Genomic DNA, 20,484 nt, shown 5'->3' with positions numbered 1-20,484 from the left:
AAATGTGCCGTCTTAATTTTTAGAATTTCTTTTCTTCCTTAACTCATCTTGTTTTGGGGACAATTACAAAGAGTTTTAGTCATGGGTGATTTATTTCTATGAGTATTCTCCTATGTAACACTACAGTGCTCTTTGCAACCTAAACTGATATATAGTAAAACAGCTTTTTTCTGAATTATCTATGCTCTTTGAATAGTTTAAAAATGCAATCTTACTGCAAAGAGTCATGGATAAGAAATAAGAAATTAAAGAGACAAGCTGACTATAAAATACAGTCAGAATAGGGGCACCTGGGTGGCTCAGTCAGTTAAGCATCTGACTCTTGGTTTTGGCTCAGGTCATGATGTCATGGTTCATGAGTTCAAGCCACACATTGGGCTCTGTGCAGATAGCACAGAACCTGCTTGGGATTCTCTCTCTCCCCCTCTCTCTGCCACCTCTCCTGCTAACTTGCACATACACATGCTCCCTCTCTCTTAAAATAACTTAACAATTTTTTTAATATGGTCAGAATATAGTACCATAGAGACTTTGGTAGGTATGAATTATAACGGCTCACATTTCTTGAATCCTTACTATGTGCTGGGCACAGCATTGTATATTCATTACCATTTAATAAACAGCAAGTCCAAGAGACAGTTACCATAACTGTGCCTGTTGTTTGTTTTATGAAGAAACTGAGGTTTAGAAAGGCCAGCAACTAATTCAAAGTTATACATTAGTCAGTGGTAAGGCAGGCTGCAAACACATTCCTCCTGACTTTAGTGCTTAACCANAGTCAGAATAGGGGCACCTGGGTGGCTCAGTCAGTTAAGCATCTGACTCTTGGTTTTGGCTCAGGTCATGATGTCATGGTTCATGAGTTCAAGCCACACATTGGGCTCTGTGCAGATAGCACAGAACCTGCTTGGGATTCTCTCTCTCCCCCTCTCTCTGCCACCTCTCCTGCTAACTTGCACATACACATGCTCCCTCTCTCTTAAAATAACTTAAAAAATTTTTTAATATGGTCAGAATATAGTACTATAGAGACTTTGGTAGGTATGAATTATAACGGCTCACATTTCTTGAATCCTTACTATGTGCTGGGCACAGCATTGTATATTCATTACCATTTAATAAACAGCAAGTCCAAGAGACAGTTACCATAACTGTGCCTGTTGTTTGTTTTATGAAGAAACTGAGGTTTAGAAAGGCCAGCAACTAATTCAAAGTTATACATTAGTCAGTGGTAAGGCAGGCTGCAAACACATTCCTCCTGACTTTAGTGCTTAACCACCACACCGTCCTGTCCCCTTTCTATATAACCCTTAATTCCCTCTCAATGATGTGTATTTTTAATGTTGACTGAAACTCCACCATAATTTATTTTTCAGGCATCATAGATAATTGTGAGATCTACATACAAAGCCTTTGAAGGACTAAATAAGCCAATTATTTCCTTGCCCAAGGACATAAGTTGTCAAAATATCTCTCCTAAAGAATGAAAACAAATATGATAAGCACGATGGGTAAAGCTTACCCACTTGTACTATTATCCTTGTAACTGTTGCTGTCATTGGTTGGTAAAATGGCCTTAGCCATCACCATCACCATAAAATAGAACTTGACTTCAGTTTGAATCAGCATGAAAGTTAGTGATTAGCCCAACTTACTTTCAGCTAAGAAATGTTGCTGGTTGACTCAAGTTGCTATGCTACTCCTAATATGTATGTGTCCTTCTTCCTTTATTTACTACCAAGAGTCACGGTTTTGTTTTCACTGCAGAGAGTCCAAAAACAATGGAGGAGTTAGCTAAGAAGCTGGGAGCTGGTAACTGTCTTGATTTGTCCAGGACTGATGAGTTTCCCTGGAAGCAGGACTTTCAGTTTTCAAAATTGGGTCAGTCTTAGGCAAACTGTGATGTATCGGTACTAGGAGTGGATTTGTAATTTCATTAATTCTTCCGTTACAATACCTGTCTCTCCTCAAGTGCACTAAACATGCACTCGATTTGACACTGAAAAGCTGTCCTCGATCAGACCTACATGGCCAAAGTAATAGCTAACATCTGAGGAAAAAACTTAAATACCTCCTTGCCTACGGTAGAAATTCTAAATTTGAGGTATGGTGTCACAGCTTCAAAATTAAACTTCAAGAGGCACTTGGCTAGCTCAGTCTGTAAAACACATGACTCCATCTCAGGGTTGTACGTTTGAGCCCCACATTGGGTGTAGAGATTGCTTAAAAATGTTTTTTAAGAAATTAAATTTTAGGGACGCCTGGGTGGCTCAGTTGGTTAAGCGTCCGACTTCGGCTCAGGTCATGATCTCATGGTTCGTGGGTTCGAGCACTGCGTTGGGCTCTGTGCTGACAGCTAGCTCAGAGCTTGGAGCCTGCTTTGGATTTTGTATCTCCCTCTTTCTCTGACCCTCCCCTGCTCATGCTGTCTCTCTCTCTCTCTCAGAAATAAATAAAAAACATTAAAACAATTTTTAAATTAAATTTTAGTATAAAAAAAGTTTAATAAGGCCTGTCCTAAACATTCTCACTCTATCAGAAATTTGGTTGTTCACAAACTTGGTGCTACTTCTACACATTTGTGGCACTGAAAGCAACATGGCTATCAAGTAATGTTTTCCTAACGCTCGTGCCTCAATGTGAGTGTTGCTCCTGCAAAATTACTCCAACGATGTTGACTTAGCTCAAGACATTTCTAGAACTTCTTTTAGAATTGCCTTCAGAGTAAGATTTATTTAACTGATAGCCCATCCTCAGTTTTTATGAGCAGGGCATTAGGAACATGGATTATTCTCCTTATTTGCCATATACAGGTCCATATAACATGATGTTTTCCCTAAAATCAAACTCCTGTGTTAGAGGGCAATGTTGGCAACCTCTGATGTTTGTCAAAAGAACATACACAAGTTCTGAACACTGTTTCAAAAACGTGTGACTGCATCGCTTCGATCAATGGCAGCATGTTGGCCTGAGAAGGGAACTCCCAATTTTAAAGAGAGCAATTCTGAAGTTATAAGCTCTAGATCATTGTTCCCTTCCCCCACATCACTTATGTTAACTTAAGTCATACCTTTTAACTGCCAGCTAAAAAGCCTATAACTTTGGTGTTCGTCTTAAGCCCAGCCCTCAATGTTTTCATGCTATGTCTCAATCCAGTTAGGTTTCCTCTTATGGAATCTATCCAAACGCTGAACCCCTTGCTTGTGGCTTATGATGTCTCCTTCTCTATAAACTACTTTTCCCTTCAGGGCTGCTATATTTACCTTTAAGATATCAGCTAGTTAACTTGTAATCGCTTCATGGGAGAGTCAGGGGACAAGGTTGGTTGTGTGAATTCTCTTTGGGTAAACTTGTCAAATACATTATCCCCTAAAAGAAAGTTTTTCAACAATAGCATTACTGACATTTTAGATTGGATAAGTATTTGTCATGAGGGCTGTCCTGCTTACTGTAGCATGTTTAGCAGCATCCCTGGTCTCTATCTACTAGATGCCAGTTGTGACAACCAAAATCATCTCTAGACATTGTCAAATATCCCCCTGCAGGACAAAATCTCTTCTAGTAGAGAACCACCAGCTAACACAGGAAACATAAAGATGTATTGTTGTCTTTATAGAATTTTAAGTAATATACACTATGCTGAGCTAGATTACATTTTACTTAGTTTGGAAGGAAAAAGACCCTCATGTTTAAACCAAATGAAAAGATATTTTACTCAATTAATTGATACAAACAAATCTACATTTAGGAAAAAAAAAGTTGTGTTTTCCTGGTTAAACACTAACCACATATGCCAGTCATAAAGATGTCCATTCATTTTTTCATTCCACTAAAATATACTGAGCATCTATCACATGAGAGACCACACTGGGCACTGGGCTTACAATGGTGAGCAAGAGACAGGATCCCAGCTTTCAAGAGGCCTACAAGTTTGGGAGATGTAAACAATACACAGAAATGCATACTGTATCACAACAGGCTATAGGGTAGTGTATTAACTATGTTTTTATTTTCTATATTTCATAATGTTTCGACATATTGGAGGGGGTGGGGATTACTGGCTGGAGAGAGATTGCCCCTCCTAGAGGTGGTTAATTCCTAACAGGATAAACAGTAGGCCTGGGAGCACTCCTCTCATATACAAACCAACCAATCCTGAGTCCTTACCCCCAACCACCTCCTTTGTCTAACCCTTACCTCCAAACCAAAATGTCCCTTGCCCTAAATCAACCTGAGTCCGGGTATCAGACAGCTAGGACAAACCCCATGCCCTAAAAGCCCACGAGAATTATTCAAACTAACCAGTCCTAAGCTGTTTGATCTGCTTTGCCTTTCCCATGGAAAACACACCAAAAAAGGCTGTGACCTGTGCCTTCTGCTCACTCTTTTTTTCATCCTGACCAACACTGGTGCTTCCCCGTGTGGCTGTGCATGGCATGGTATGCCTCTTCCTCTCTGGAATGTAAGGAATAAAATCTTTCAGTGGCATTAGCCTCTCTATAGTGCCATTTAGTCACCTCTAAAAATTAAAACCCCACAGGTACAATCATTGAGACAGCACATAGAAAGGATACTCTACTCTAGTAAAAGGGGCAAGTAAAGCTTCCCTGAGGAAGGATTATACTTAGATGATTAAATGGGGATACATTTCATGAAGGGGGAAAAGAATGTATAAGCGGCCAAGTGTGACAAGTAGAGGTAAGAGAATGGAAGAGCAGAGCCATCCAGGGGTTCATCTTGAAGTTAATTAGAAATCAATAAATATGGTGAGTAACAGGATTTGACCTGTTTTATTAGAAAGATCCTTCTGGCTGCATTGTGAAAGATAGGTCTTAGTGGGGAAAGAACTAGACAGAGACCGGTTAGTAGGTTTTTAAAGCAATGTAGGAAAATATTGTGTCCTGAATGAAATTGGTGACTGGGAATGAAGAGAAGTTGATAAAGACCTGAGTGGAGTAGGCAAAAGAAGGAGCAAAGGAAGAAGCCAAGATTTCTGGCTTAAGAAATTGATTAGATGGATTTAGTAGTGCCTTTCACTAAGGTAAAGAACTCAGGAGGAGAATCAGATTTGGAGGGAGGTTGAACTTGAAATGCCTGTCAGACGTGAAAGGAGATGTCCAGCATTCGTTTAGATACAAAGGTCTGGAGTGAGAAGAGAGATGATGCTCTAGAGACAGAACATTTAAAAATCCCTTCTAAATGATTGAAAAGTCATTTCCAAGAAATAGAAATGACAGCCATGAATGACCTTGGAAGAGTGAGCTGAATGACACAAGAAGTGTTCAGTCAGAAGCCAGGAAAACATACACACTAATCCACAGGAAAAGAGGAGCTCTCCAGGGAGGCTGAAATGGAGAGACAAGGAAGGCAGGAGGCAAACTTTTGCTTGGAATTCTTACTTCTCCATCTCCTTCCAGCCTGACGCCATCATCACTATCTTATTTATCTGAAAAATTATCCTGTCAGGATTTTTTGCTGAAAAGTCACCTCCAAGCAGAGCCTCTTTTGTGGTGCTTCCTTACCACCAGGTAGGCATTGGGGTCCTCCTCAGTTACAGGATGGGTCTTGGCATATACATGCCTCCTCCAAAGACCATTCTCACCATTGTACCCCAGTCTAACAATGAGCACATAGTAGGCGTTCAATTTATATTTGTTGAATAAAAGAAGCAAAGTAAGTTCTCTTGCTTGATGCATAGGATAGTCCTTATGTAATCACTTGAAGCCAATTTACTGTTGTTTTTTTTTTTAAGTTTATTCATTTATTTTGAGAGAGACAGAGAAAGCACAAGTTAGGGGAGGGTCAGAGAGAGAGGGGAGAATGAGAATCCCAAGCAGGCTCCACACCATCAGCATGGAGCCTGACATGGGGCACAAACTCATGAGTAGCAAGATGATGACCTGAGCTGAAGTCAGACACTTACCTGAGTCATCCAAGTGCCACACTCTTATTTTGGAAATAATTCTAATACATTTTCTAACCCACATGTAATTAAAAACATAGGGGAGATGGAACCAGAGGCACACGTACTCACACACACTGACAGAGCACTTAAAAGTGACGAGGGCACCTGGGTGGCTCAGTTGGTGACGTGTCCAACTTCGGCTCAGGTCATGATCTCAAGGTTCGTGGGTTCAAGCCCCGCATCGGGCTCTGTGCTGACAGCCAGCTCAGAGCCTGGAGCCTGTTTCAGATTCTGTGTCTCCCTCTTTCTCTGACCCTCCCCCACTCACACTCTGTCTCTCTCTCTCAAGAATAAACATTTAAAAAAATGTGACAGAGCTTAAAAGTGAAAGAGAAGTTAGAAAGCTTTATATGTGGCAGTCTAGTGTCCTCCAGTGTAAGTGCCAATGTGTTCACAATTTTAACAAAATTTAACAAATTTTATGTGCCAATGTGTTCACAATTTTAACAAATTTTAACAAATTAAAACAAAATTTTAACAAAATGGAATTCAGAAAGTGATGTTCATGGGGCACCTGGGTGGCTCAGTTGGTTAAGCATCTGACTTCTGCTCAGGTGATGTTCTCACAGTTTGTGGGTTCAGGCCCCGCATCAGGCTCTGTGCAGACAGCTCAGAGCCTGGAGCCTGCTTTGGATTCTGTGTCTCCCTCTCTCTCTGTTCCTCCTCTGCTCACATTCTGTCTTTACCTCTCAAAAATAATAAATGTTTAAAAAAAAAAAAAGAAAGTGATGTTCGTGTGAGAACATCAAGTCTCCAAGGAGGCGAAATTATGACAGGTAAAACTCTATTTAAGTCAAGAGAGAATGTGTACGTTTTTGAAGGATTCATAGTACAATGGCAATTGTTTTTAGTGTTTAGCTCTTAAAGCAAAGCTTATATAAATGCGAGAAAGATTCACAATATACAGTGATCAGGCCTGGTAGCTGAGCCTCCAGCTATCTAGAATATGTGCGTTATGTGGAACAGCTCATTCGGCAACAACAGGAACACCACACAAACACGCTGCTGCCATATGTGGACATGCCTTACTCAGAATTACAGAATGGAATCTCTTGCCTTTCTCATTTATAAACTCATGAAGACAGTGTTTATTACAAAAGCGTATTAAGCATAACACAGCATTTCCAAGGGGCTGCCCCATTAGGGGCAGATGTTATCAACATCTTCTATGTCAGCACATACAAGAATTTAAGATTTCGGCAATGTGAGTTCCCTCCCCTGCCCTTCACAGAACACAGAAGTGTATTCTGTTGCCTTTTGCAGAGAGAGAGCTTCTCTGCCACCAACTCAGAACTGTGTTCTTGGACATGAAAATAAAATTCGCTCAAGAAATATTCCTAAATAGGGCACAATGGTTAAACTGGCAATGCTATAAATATTACAGGACCAGAGTATATTTTTGTCTTTATTTCTCCATGCCAGACGCTGTTAAACCAACTGTTAATACACAATCTTTTTTGTTGTTGTTGTTGTCAAGGAGAGTATGCAGCTTCTTTCGGGCTATTTTAAATTCTGTGCCCCATTTCATATCAATATTTACCCAAAGTAAGGTGTCTGACAGTGAAAATCTATACACTGTCATAATTCTTTACACAGAGCAGTATTTTCACAGTACAGATCTTACCAAAGGTATAAAAAACTCCCCTATGAAAATCCCATAATGAAGAGAGAGAAAGAACAAAGAGAATTACCATTATTCTCCAAAAGTTGAAGTTTATAAAAACAAGATGTGTTTGTCAAGAGGGGCAACCAGTTTGCCCTGTGTTTGAAATCTGCTAAACTAAGAAATCTCAATGGAAAAATAAAAAATAACAATGGATTCTTTTTCAAAGCATCTGAAAATAAGTATTTATATATAATCTGCACATTAAAAGAAACTCAACATATTTAAGACAACCTCTGAAACAGAGGTTAAATTATGTATTAGCATTGCATAGGTGAAATATTTGACAACTATAAAAAAATAGAACAGTGAAGCTATCAGTTAAAAACACGTTTTTAGTGCTATTCTGACTTGTATAAAAACAGCTTTTCTAGAGACTTTTTAGAATTGTTCAAGGAACTGAAATAATTTCCTGGTGGCTTTTGCCTACAATAAGTAAATATATCCTAAAAGCAATATTATAGTAATAACCAATAGAGATTGACACCTATTACGTCCAAAGCACTCCATATAGCACTTTACATGGAATTTGAAATTTGATCCTTCCAAAAATCCTGTAAAAAATATTATTATATTCTCTATCTTTCAGGTGAAAAAACTGAGGTTGAGCATTCAAGGTATAGCTGCCAAGTGAGGGCACAGAGATTCAAATGCATGTCGCCCAACCATACTCTGGAGATCCAGTAGTAAGCCAACTCACTCCTCCTGTAATTTGTGGTCTGCCAACTGAGGTGGACTTCAAACACTCAAACAGTACACACACAGGTGCTCTGAAAGAAAGGTAGAGGATACTGTTGGAGAATAAAATATAGGATCTGAAAATGAGCTGTCAGGGAAGAATGGAGAGTTAAGGACCCTCAGGGTGAGAGCTAATGATTAGAAGAAGGTAGCCAGCATAGAAAGGGAGAGTATTCCAAGCAACAAAGAGGATATATGCAAAGGCCCTGAGGCAGAAATGAGTTTATTTCAGTAATGGAACTAAAATGAAAATGAGTATTCCTGGAATATATTGAAAAACTGAAGAGAATGGAGAAAAATGGGCTTGGACAAGTAGACACAGCCTCACAAACCTGTGAGGGATTTTGTATCATCCTAAGTGCAATAAAAAGCAGTTGAAGACTGTTTTTAATGAATAAAGGGAGGCATGATCCTATTTGCATTTTAAATTTCTCTGGCTGTTATTTGGACCATGGACTGGAGGATCGGAAGGGACAAGTTTGGAGGCCATTGCTGGAGTCTCAAGTGGTTGGGATGATGTGTGGAGTAGCAGTGGCAGTGAACTTGGAAGAGAGAAAATGTGCCTGTGGTGTATTACACAAGTAAGTTAAATAAAGGACCTGGTGGTGGACTGGATGAAGAGTGAGGCATTACAATGCCTTTCTTAAAATCAGTGCTCAACTCCTTCCCATTTCTGTGTCTGATGGGGACCAGTCCTTTTCAGAGTTAATATCAGTGTAAATATTTCATGATACTAAAGTGCTTCAAGTTGTATATCATGGGATATTGTCACTCTGCTGGAGAACATGTACATTTAGAAGAGAACCGAGAGTTCTCTCATGACAAATAGAATCTGACCAAGCATCCTGATGTAATACTTTCATTTTTATAAGACAAAATTTTAAAAAAATTATCTTTAGAAACAACATAGTATATATTATATTAGGTTATAGATATGATTAGGCACTTATTTATTAAAATACTAATAATTCATAATGTTTTACAAATTAAATATCAAGCCTCCAACACCAACAGTCAGTAATTAAAGCCAATATTAATGCTTAGAGATATGAGAAATCATGTTCCAAAACATATTTTCTGCACACATTCTAGCTGCAGATCGTTTATTTTAGGTAATCAGTTTTGAGACTGGCTTCTTTTATAGACTGCTGTTTTACTTATTCTCCGCAGGTGTAGCCTCCTTTTCCTCAGTATCCTTCTGCTCACACATAATGGTAGGAAAACACTTTCCAATGGCGACATTGGAAGTCTTTATGTCAGTATATGAACTACATGTCTGAGTTTGGAATTGATTAGCCAGAATTCATACAAAGGAGAGATGCTAAAAAAGTTAGGGTGTTTTAAACCTTTTAACAACAATAACAGATGAGAGAACGGGGCATGTTGAGTCTGGAGAAAAAAGACTAAGGATGACTATCTTAACAATTGTCATACATATTAGAAAGCCTGCATTGTAGACCTGAATTTACTTTTCGTGGCAACAAAGGGCAAAATAAGGTCCAATTAGTGAAGGGCAAGGGAAAGCAAACTTGCTCAATGTAACGAAAGCCTTTCTCAATACAACTCTTCAAAAATCAACAGGTCAAGGTAACTCATTGTCATCAATGGGACCCTTAGAGACAAAATGACCATTTTACATTCATGTTTTATAAAGTCTGATCAAGCAGAAAGGCATTTGGTTAAAGATTCTAATCTATTTCTAAGATTTACCATGTAATGGTTGTCTCCAGCATCCATTCTTCCTAAGATAATTATAACAGTCATAAATTCCTATTTGATGATTGATGTAGTTCACTGGCATCACATTGCAAATTGTAGGTGATGGGTTTGAAACTAGGCTAAATAATTAGTGCATTCCATCTCCGGCCATAGTGATTGGGTTGGGGTGACCAGGTGACTTAATACAGCCTGATTTCTTAGGAATGCAATAAATTTTTAAAAAATGAACTTTGGCATATTTAAAAAGAAAATCAGTAATGCTGGGACAGATATGCTTTATTCCCACCACAGGGAACAGAGATAGGGAAGTCTGTAATAACTGGTAGACAACTTAGGACCACACAGTAATTGAGTGAACAAAGAAACCAAGCAAAGAACTGAAGACAAAAAGACGTGGGCCTGTTATGTCATGGACACCAGCAGTTCAAGTCTCAAGTTCATGCCTCAAGCCAGTTCTTCCAGGGGACCTTCACTCGCATGAGCCAATGAAGTATCTTTCTGGTTTAAGCAGAGTATTTTCTACACAGGCAAACAGAAGATTCCTAACTCTGATTCTTATCTAAATATGTGTAAAGTAACCTATTCTCAGAAAGAAAGTGAAGAAAAAACCAGCTACATTTTGCATCCAGATATCCACTTAACAATCAAGAACTTTCTCTAATTCTTATCCCTGAATTGTAAAAATCTCCATTTGTGTCAAAAACTGATCTCAGTACCATTAGCATCTCTTTTAGAATAAACCATGTTAACCAACTTTTCAACTAAAAATTTGCCAAGCATTTAAAACAGATATAAGCAGTTATAGATAAAATTTTTCATTCCACACGCATAAACTTAATTTTTCTTCTGTCAATGAAAAAAAGCAGTTACAATTTATTTATAAATCCTAGTGTTAATGACTTTGTGAGTTTACTATATTAAATGCTTAAATAATTTCTTAATTTGCTTAAAGTTTTGGTAACTTCTCAACACTAAAGTTATAATAACCACAAAGTATTTTGAATGCGGTTTCTCAGTATTTCAATATTTTGATTCTATAGAATGGTTTCTGAGCCACATCAGCAGATTATCCTCAGCTAGGTTCAAATTTTACCAACCTTTACTTAGCTATGCCTGTATGTAAATTTCAAAATAAAGTGAAAAGTATAGATTTATACTGCAACCAAATATTAACATCAATCTTGCCTGCTGGCTTATATCCCAATACTGTGTTGAGACATTGATTTTTTTTTTTTTTTTCAGTTCTCAAGAAAGTTGGGTAGGACTTCAGGTAGACCTAGATCTCAGAGCAGTAGTCTCTGGCCGGGAGAAGTTTGTCTGTTTATCCACAATGCAAAAGAAAAATTTTCATTTCCTCTGTGTGACATTGCAACAAAAATTCTAGGATGTGCTACACTAAGTAACACTACTTAAAGGCTCTACCATGTTCCTCTTTTATTGAATCTCATAGATTATAGCTTTGGAAACCTATGATAAACATTGTTTTGTCAGAACATTACTAAAGGAAAGTAAGGTTCTCCTTTCAGTTGGATTCAAAGAATTCAAGAAAATTCAAAACTTATTTTCTTTTTCAGTGCTAAGATAAAGTATTTTCACTTGTTTCTTTCCCTTAAAAATTACTTTTATGTCCTTTTACTCAGTTCTCCTCTTAAAAACTGGATTTTAGCAAGTTCTGGTTTAAAAATAAAATTGTAGATTTTCAGGGTGGAGCATGTTACAGTCAGTCCATTTCTTCACATTATTGATGTTCACAGACAAGACTCCCACAGCCACACACAGAGAAATGTGAAGTGTTGCAGACCATCCAAAGGGGTTCTTGGAAAATTTGTAAGACACACTCTAGAAAGATGGGTTCTGGTTCTGATAAGATAATGCCTATAAATTATCAAGCACGTCTCTTTCATTTTCATTAACAATAGTTACTTAATATTTCTGGTGTTAAACTGCAGAAAAGAAGTTCTTACCTTTCAACTGAATGTCCACAGAGAAAACACCATTATGTGTCAAATACTACCTTTAAATAGGTTCTGTGCCCAGTTCCGATGAAGGTTTCTTATTTAACCAGGATAAAATAATTGATTATAGTGCACGGAATCCAGGTATTGTTGGCCACAGTAAGCAAGAATCATTCAAAGGAATTTAAATTTTAAAAATAGCAGGAGATAAATTACTTGAAAATGCTCACTTTCACAGGATAAAGTATTTTATTTTATTGACAATAACCCATCACATATAAACAAGTATATTTTCAAGCTCAAAACTCTTGGCTCTACATTTTTGACAGCAAGGATGGGAAGTTTTTCAGAGCACTTCTCCTAAACCGCAATCTTCTTTGAATCCCACTCTAAATGCCGTCTTATCCCCTGTGGGGTCAGTGCTGTCTCAATCTCAGGATACAGGTATTTCAAAGAAAACACTCTCATCTATTTTTGAACATTCTGGGATCTTTGAAGTGAAAACTCATAAATAGTTGGAAGCAGGTCTGCTTGGAAACCATTTTGGTCAGAAAAAAGAGAGCCCGCTGAGGGAAAAGATTACAAGGTTGTGGATAACCGCAAAATCAAACAATTTATAGTACCTGGCACACTGCATATGCTTCACTGTGCTAGATTCACATCTTCCAAAATGGGTAACAGAAACAGAGTGGTTCTCAAACATGTAGCCATTTTGAGCAGTGTTTAACTGGGTAAAAAAAAACCCTGTCACTCAATAAATTCAAATTAATGACTGATATAGTAAGGGTCTTTCACCCAAAAAAATAAATATTTGCTGATTTTTAACATTATGAGTAAGACTGGCCCAAATTAGGCATTCCATAAAAGTCTGAGACATGTGTTGGCAATCCCTACCAAAGATTCAGTGAGCCACAGGAAGGGAAAGAGATTCTCTGTATAAAGGCGTATAGTAAAAGACTGGGTATAGAGTTGGTTCCGGAGAATCTGTGATCCCACTGACTTGCTTACATAATTTTCCATGCCTTACTTACCACAGGCTATTTCTGGTCTATCCAGCAGATCTTTGTACAGTTTAGGTCACAGAGAAAAGGTGTGATATAGATNCTGATTTTTAACATTATGAGTAAGACTGGCCCAAATTAGGCATTCCATAAAAGTCTGAGACATGTGTTGGCAATCCCTACCAAAGATTCAGTGAGCCACAGGAAGGGAAAGAGATTCTCTGTATAAAGGCGTATAGTAAAAGACTGGGTATAGAGTTGGTTCCGGAGAATCTGTGATCCCACTGACTTGCTTACATAATTTTCCATGCCTTACTTACCACAGGCTATTTCTGGTCTATCCAGCAGATCTTTGTACAGTTTAGGTCACAGAGAAAAGGTGTGATATAGTTTCATTTCATACAGAATTTTTTTTTTCTTTCCTTCTGAGTCAGATTTCTTGGGAGTATAGCATGGATGTATACAATTTTTCACAATGGAGCCTACCAATTTATAAATGTTCAAAAAATATTAAAAACAAGAATAGCCTAATGACCCTGGATATAGGGGTATTAAGTGTGGTCATAAATTGAAATATCATCCGTGAAATAGTTTAATATTGTGGTAAGGGCTCAAAGTAGTAGTCAGAAGACCTGTATTCTCATCCCAGCTTTGTCACTTAATGGCTCTGTGAACGCGAACAAGACAAACTCTTTGATGGTCAGATGGTCGGTTTTCCTTATCTATGAGCTCTAATTTCTTAAGTTTATTGTGAGAACACAATAATGTTCTTTCTAAACTGGAAGGCTCTATAAGGTGTTATATCTACCCTTATGAAAATGTGCATACGATGTGATAATATTTTCATATCTTAGTTAATACAACATAAAGGTACCCATTTTAACTCTTAATTTAATTCATTAAATATTCATTTGAGTCGTCATCGTGGGTAAGAAATTTATAAGTCAGTTACTTCTCTGTCCGCAAGGTAGCCATAATCTAATGAAGGTGATAAACCCAAATACAACCACTCATTTCTTGGCAAATGTTTATTAAATTCTTTTTTTTTTTTATGATCAATCATGTCTTATTTTATTTTATTTTATTTTTGTTTTTGAATCTTTTTTTTTTTTTTACAAATAGTTTATTGTCAAATTAGTTTCCAAATGTTTATTAAATTCTTAATAGATGACAGGTGCTATGCTACCTCGTTTGCTGCCTATATGAAAAAGTCCTATATCATGACTTCAAGAAGCTTGTATTCTAATGAGAAAGAAGAGTTGTTTGTTTTTGTTTAAGGTGCAAACCATGCCCACACAATACATTATAAATGTGATAAAAGAAGTATGCACAACATAGTTTAAGAGTTGGGGTGGGAAGGAAGCAATGGAGAAGATGTAAGAAAGTTCTAAAATAAGATAACCAGAACAAGAGATGAAAAAGACCAGGATCGAATTTATTTTAAAATTCTAGCTATATGATCTTTTCCAAGTTACTTGCTTTATTACTTTCTGAATGTATAAAATTGGAAAAAAATAATATTATTTTCCTCATAGGACATTTGTGTGGATTAAATGAGGCAATACAGATAAAGCTTTAGCCTTGCACCTGGTACTTAATAAATGCTTAATAAATGTTAAACTGTTAGCGCTTATATGCCCCCTGCTTGAGTACTTAATACAATGATATACACTTAACACGTTTTCTATAAATTCTTAGTTGCAATCTTATAGGGTCATTATGAATCCAAATCTAAAGGATCATCATCATAAACATCTAGTCCAACAATATAATATTAAAGATGTAATTTTTATTTACTAAATGAATACTATCCCCTTATTTTCTTAGTTCTTTGCCTTTTTCTTCTAAATACAGAATGTAGAAAATAAATAAGTCAGAAACAAAATATATGCATCTGTGACAAATCTGTTGATGGAGGGTTCTAATCAATGCAATTTGACTTAATCCACATCAATCTAGCTACACGTTACAATAATCACTGTGTGTGTGTGTGTGTGTGTGTGTGTGTGTGTGTTTTACAAAGTGCACCTATACCTTTTGGAGCTTTCCATCATAGTTCACCTAGTGAAAGATATTTCAATTTTGTAGGGTCTTAGGAGATCACTGAAGGACTCTATTTGTAAAAAACAACACCAAAAATGAGGATTAGAAGAAATTATTTGGCTGAGGTGAGGGATTCAATTGAAGAAGAAATGAAGTATAAATTATTTTATTAAAAATCAAAAGCCAGCTCTTCACTACCTGGGAAAATTTAACAATGTATTTCTTTTTTTTGCTGTATAATTAGCTAAAACAGATTGAAACCTCTTAATTTTTAAAACTCTGAGAGGCTATCTGATTTTATTAAAGGACATTTTGAATACATTTTATGTTGATATAAATTTAGAAATATAAACAACTCAAATGCTTATGCAAAACTAAGAACATTTATTTAAAATTTTTAAAGGTCCAAAGAATGGGCCAGTTGCTTATTTTTATTGCGAATAAGAAATACCACTCAGCTAGCCTTATTTTTGTTTCTGCTCACCCTTCATCTTCTTTCCCTTTCTCCTTCCTCTGTCCCCTCTCCCTCCCTCCTTTCCTTTCCCTCTTGCTTTCCATTCTGACTCCTTTCCCTCTTTCCTTTCCCTTTCTCACCTCTTCTTTTTTCTTGGTATGGCCACACACCAGGAACTTTCCCAAGTTTTGGCAAAGCAACAGTGAATACAACAGACATGGCTCCTCCCTCACAGCACTTACAACCTTCCATGGAAAACTGTTCATTAATAAGTATATTTATTACAACATAAGTGCTATAATCAGGCAAGTACAGTGTAGGACAAGAGCACATTGCTATGGAATGTGGCTTAGTTCATAAACAAGAAACAACTCATTACCCAGAGTTTCTGAAGTTGCTTTACATCTTACTATGTATGTATTAATATAGAAGTATACGAATATAAAAATACAACATAGTGAAGCCCTGCCTCATGGTATCCCAGGGTAACTAAGTTTAAGCATTTTGGTTCACTCTAATAAGTGAGCTAATCCCCTTCACCAGACATTTAGGAACAAATAAAGGAGGTTTTCCTTAAAGAACTTTTTGTAATGATCTGAGACTTTTTGAAAATGTCTAATCTCTCTAAAGAAATGTCACTGAAAACATTTGGATATTGTTGGAACTAGTCTGGATTTCCAAGTCTCAAAGTATCAGTTATGACCTAATAAGACCTATGCCATCTGTTTTTTTTCCTTGCTTGGAGAAGCTTTTTAAAGTTTACTATAGAAGGACATATTTTAAATGTATTTCTTCCCACACAAATTTATATGCAGGTTGGCAAGCTTGCTCAAAGATCAACACTTCTGACTTCATCATAAAGGTTCTTTTTTTCCTACAGTATAATCACAGAAGACTGTCTTCCAAATGCTTTTTATAAGTTTTGATCCTGAGCAATTAGCTAATAAAGCCCTACATAGGCTGATCAGTTCTGTACAAACTTCCTGCCATAAAATATCAACACTTCTTAAAGGGTAACACGTCAAGCATTATGGTCAGTTCTAATTTACTGCGCCTACTTGCCTTCTTGGAGGATGGCGGTAGGCCAGGCAGGAATATCTAAGCTTGTTTGAAAGCTCACTCTGGTTGCCTAGCAAACCTCCTGTCATGGGAGCTGGGCAGCCCGGCCTCTGCAGATCTCGAGCACCCTGCAGACACCCTCCTCCTCCCAGGATGTAGCGCAAGAAGCATTCACAAATGCTTTTTTAAAAAGGGAACACTTGATTCATTTCTGTCATCAATCCATGGGCTTACTGAATACAGAACATTATAAAGGTGAAGATGAGGGAGAAGCTTAATAGTTCCAGATCAACACAGTCTCCTGACCAATTTCTATGCAATACCAGTACAACGTACACAAGCAGAATGCTTTCTTTCCAAGATTGATAGCACAGCTAAAGTTTCCAAAAATTCAAATGACACCAAATAGAATATATACATAAAACCAATAACAACTACTAGATACCAGGAACGGAAACAGCCTTCACATACTCTGCAGTCATCTACAGAAATGAAACATCCATCATTTCCCAAAGTTCTGTGATAGTTATAACTCTTCAGTCATTTTTAGGAAATAACCAAACTCAAGAATAGCCGCATTAAAATCAACCCCAGTTCAGCATGGTCACCAAGACATATGATAAAGCAAGTACGAGTTTCTAAAAGAGGCAGTACTATCTTAAAGCCACATTACTGTGGTATACAATTAAAACGACATTTTTTGAAAATTCTACTTTTCCAGCCCAGCAGAAAGGGACAATGTTTTTAAACCAAAGAGACACACTGCTTCCCTTTCTCTCTCTCCCTCTCACTTTCTCTCTCTCTCTCCCTCTCTTGCAATCTCCCTCTCCCTGTCTCTCTCTCTCTCTCTCTCCTCAATGCAATTTCAGAAAAGCTCTGGGAAGCAGCATGGTAATGTTGAGAGTCAAGATGCTTGAGTCCACACTTGGCTCAGACACTGCCCAGTTGTACAGCTAAGAACAATTCACAATTCACTTTACTTTCGTGGGCTTCGTTTTCCTCACCTGTAAGAGGATAGCATTGGTCAAGGTACACTTCAGGGTCATTTCTGGTTCCAACATTTTATGTCTTGTTAATAATATAAAACAAAGAGAATCTCGTAGTCAACATGAGTTAGGAAAATGGGAACAAATATCTGAACAATGTCAAATTTCAGATCTTTTGCAAACGCCCATGGCAGGAGCTTCATCTGGCTCCTCTGCCCAGCACCTGCTAGGGTCCAGGCAAGACTGGGCACATCAGGCAAACTGGTGAGACAGGACCAAGAGGAGTTCATTCACATATGAGAGCGCAGGTCTTGGTTTTTGCTGAAGTGAAAGGACAAGGAGAAGACTCCAGAGAGAGCAAACGTGATGGAGGACAGCTGGTGTGCCCATAAGTATGCCTCAATCTACGGAGAGCGATCGTCCACGCAGAGGCCTGAAGAAGGCGCACCAGTGCTACCACAGCATGCACCTGCTGACCCAGGACGCTGTGAGGCAGAAGGCATCCTCACTCTTTCTGGACACAAGAATCCCTGAGTCCATGAGGCTCTGCCAACACAGGAAAGCTGAGAGACAGAACCCCGACTCCTTTATATACACTATATTATATATAGTAACAATATATTATTATTTAAATATATATTGTTTATATATTATAGTCAAATATAATAGTAATAATTTACATTACTACACTTCACACCTTATAGCACTTCACAGTTTTTGTTTTGTTACATCTTTGCTATTGTGACTCTAACTGACTGCAATTTTCTCTTTGCTTTGACTGCTAGAGACTTTGGAGACTGAGCTGCAGCCCGGCTCTCAGGGTTGCTGTACATTGTTGTACAGGTTTGCCAGCACCATTTAATCAAGGCAGAAAGAAGTATTCCTTTAATTGCTCTTACTATTCTTTCCTCCTACCTCCAACTGATCATCAAAACCCTTCCACTGCATTACCCAAACATTTCTTAACAAAGTCCCATTCTCCTCAACCCATCACGGCGGCCACAGTTCACATCCTCACCATACTCCACGGTTCCAAGAGCTTTCCAGCAGCTCCAGACATGAATCGAAAAGCAAAAGATTTTTTCTTCTCCATGAGAACCCAAGAATGATGTGAGTAAATTTCACTCCTGCTAATAGCTCCCTATCACACCCTCAAAGGACAGAACCCAGATCCAGATAACAGCTTACAGAGGTTTTCCTGATCTGGCCCCTGCCTGCCTCTCCAGTCCACCTCCTATAATCCCCAGCTCTGTTTTCCATCCACACGAATGGAATACAGTATGCCATGCTATGCCTCCTTGCCACTGAAAATACTGTCCTATCTGCTCCAGTTGCATTTTTCCTCACCTGCGTAGTAAAAATCTATTAGCTTCTCCCCTACTGGACTGGACTGTGTATGTTTTCGATGCAGGATCTGTGCCTAATTTATCTTTGTTTTTCCCAGTTCCCAGAAAAAAAGTTTGGCAATTCTTAGACATTTAATTTGGGGAGGAGCAGCAGAGAGAGAGAGAGAATCTTAAGCAGGCTCTGCACTCAGCACAGAGCCCGGTGTGGGGCTCAGTCCCACAACCCTGGAATCATGACTGGAGCCTAAATCAAGAATCGGATGCGTAACAGATTGAGTCACCCAGACACACCAGCACTTCTTATACATTTAAGAAATATATTGGAATTCTAAAACACCAAGTTGGGAAATCATCACATGAGCTTTCAGAGTACCAACTCCCTATCAAGCTACTTGGGCAGAGAATTATAATCACACATCCCACCCTATTTCTACACTCTTAAAGGCCATGTTACTACTAAGGATCAACTCAGAATTTTCATGGATTTGTTCCATTCCAAATAGTAGCACCAAAAAAGCAATGCTAAATTAAAAGATTTTATATTTCTCATTAGTCATGCCACAAGACCCTCTTCTGCCAATTCTCAATTAGAAAGAATGGGCAAAGATTTCCTGCAGAGCTGGATAGTCCTGGAGTAAGGGTACACTTGTATCAGAAGGGATTGACTTTGATATATGGCTCTAATTTTGCATGATCTGTTGGTCCCTAATGCACTGGGGAATGCTACACACCCACACAAAGCCACTGGGGACTATCTCTCACATTTGTATCTTTGATTTACTGACAGATGCATAAAACCTGAGGTATCTAGACAGCTCCTGTCAACTACATGTGTACTGAAACACAAACAGCATAGAAGTGCAAATTATTCCAGCTGAGATCAGCATTAATTGAAACTTAGGATATAAATCCCCTTAAGACTTTCTGGAAAAACTTGCTGCCACATGACCTAAGTTTTGTTGTTGTTGTTTTAGTACACTCTGTTGAGATGTCCATCCTTTCTTCATGCAAGGATTTTTCCATAAAGAGAAGTTCAGGAAGCTAAGGAGAAGCAACTGCATTATGGAAGAGCACAAAGGTTCTAGTGATGTTAACAGCCAGCATCCTCTCCTGTAGGGTGCAATCTGCAGGCATTTCCTCAGCTGCATTGGACAGTTAGCATCTGCACCTCGGAAGGGATGACATAAGTCAGTGTTTGTACTTAGAGCTAGGAACAAACCTCTAAGGTCAATATTTGGGTTCTGAGACTGTATATTACATGTGAAATTTATCTAAAACATCTCTGAAGCAGCCACCATAGTATATGTATGGCAGAGAAAACTTTTTTCCCCAAAATATATACAAGGAATCTGGATACCACAGTTCCTTTATTTTATATATGTATAATGTATATAGCCAGGGAATTTCTTGTTTTATTTAAAAGATTTACTCTGTGGGGCGCCTGGGTGGCTTAGTCGGTTAAGCGTCTGACTTTCGCTTAGGTCATGATCTCGCGGTTTGTGGGTTCAAGCCCCGCATCAGGCTCTGTGCTGACTGCCAGCTCAGAGCCTGGAGC

General features: G+C 38.1%; 1 protein-coding gene and 1 pseudogene across 2 annotated transcripts in view; both read right to left on the bottom strand.

The window, feature by feature from the left end:
- The window catches only part of LOC144222302 (keratin, type II cytoskeletal 8-like), a 35,331-nt pseudogene extending 17,245 nt beyond the window's left edge, over positions 1–18,086 (bottom strand).
- The window catches only part of SYNPO2 (synaptopodin 2), a 175,368-nt gene that overhangs the window by 114,138 nt on the left and 40,746 nt on the right, over positions 1–20,484 (bottom strand). The gene's annotated exons all lie outside the window — the stretch shown is intronic.

This window comes from Crocuta crocuta, unplaced genomic scaffold, assembly GCF_008692635.1.
Source record: "Crocuta crocuta isolate KB4526 unplaced genomic scaffold, BGI_CrCroc_1.0 scaffold451, whole genome shotgun sequence".
Classification (NCBI taxonomy): Eukaryota; Metazoa; Chordata; class Mammalia; order Carnivora; family Hyaenidae; genus Crocuta; species Crocuta crocuta.
The sequence above is the reverse complement of the archived record's forward strand: the minus strand, read 5'-3'. Positions and strand labels throughout refer to the sequence as shown.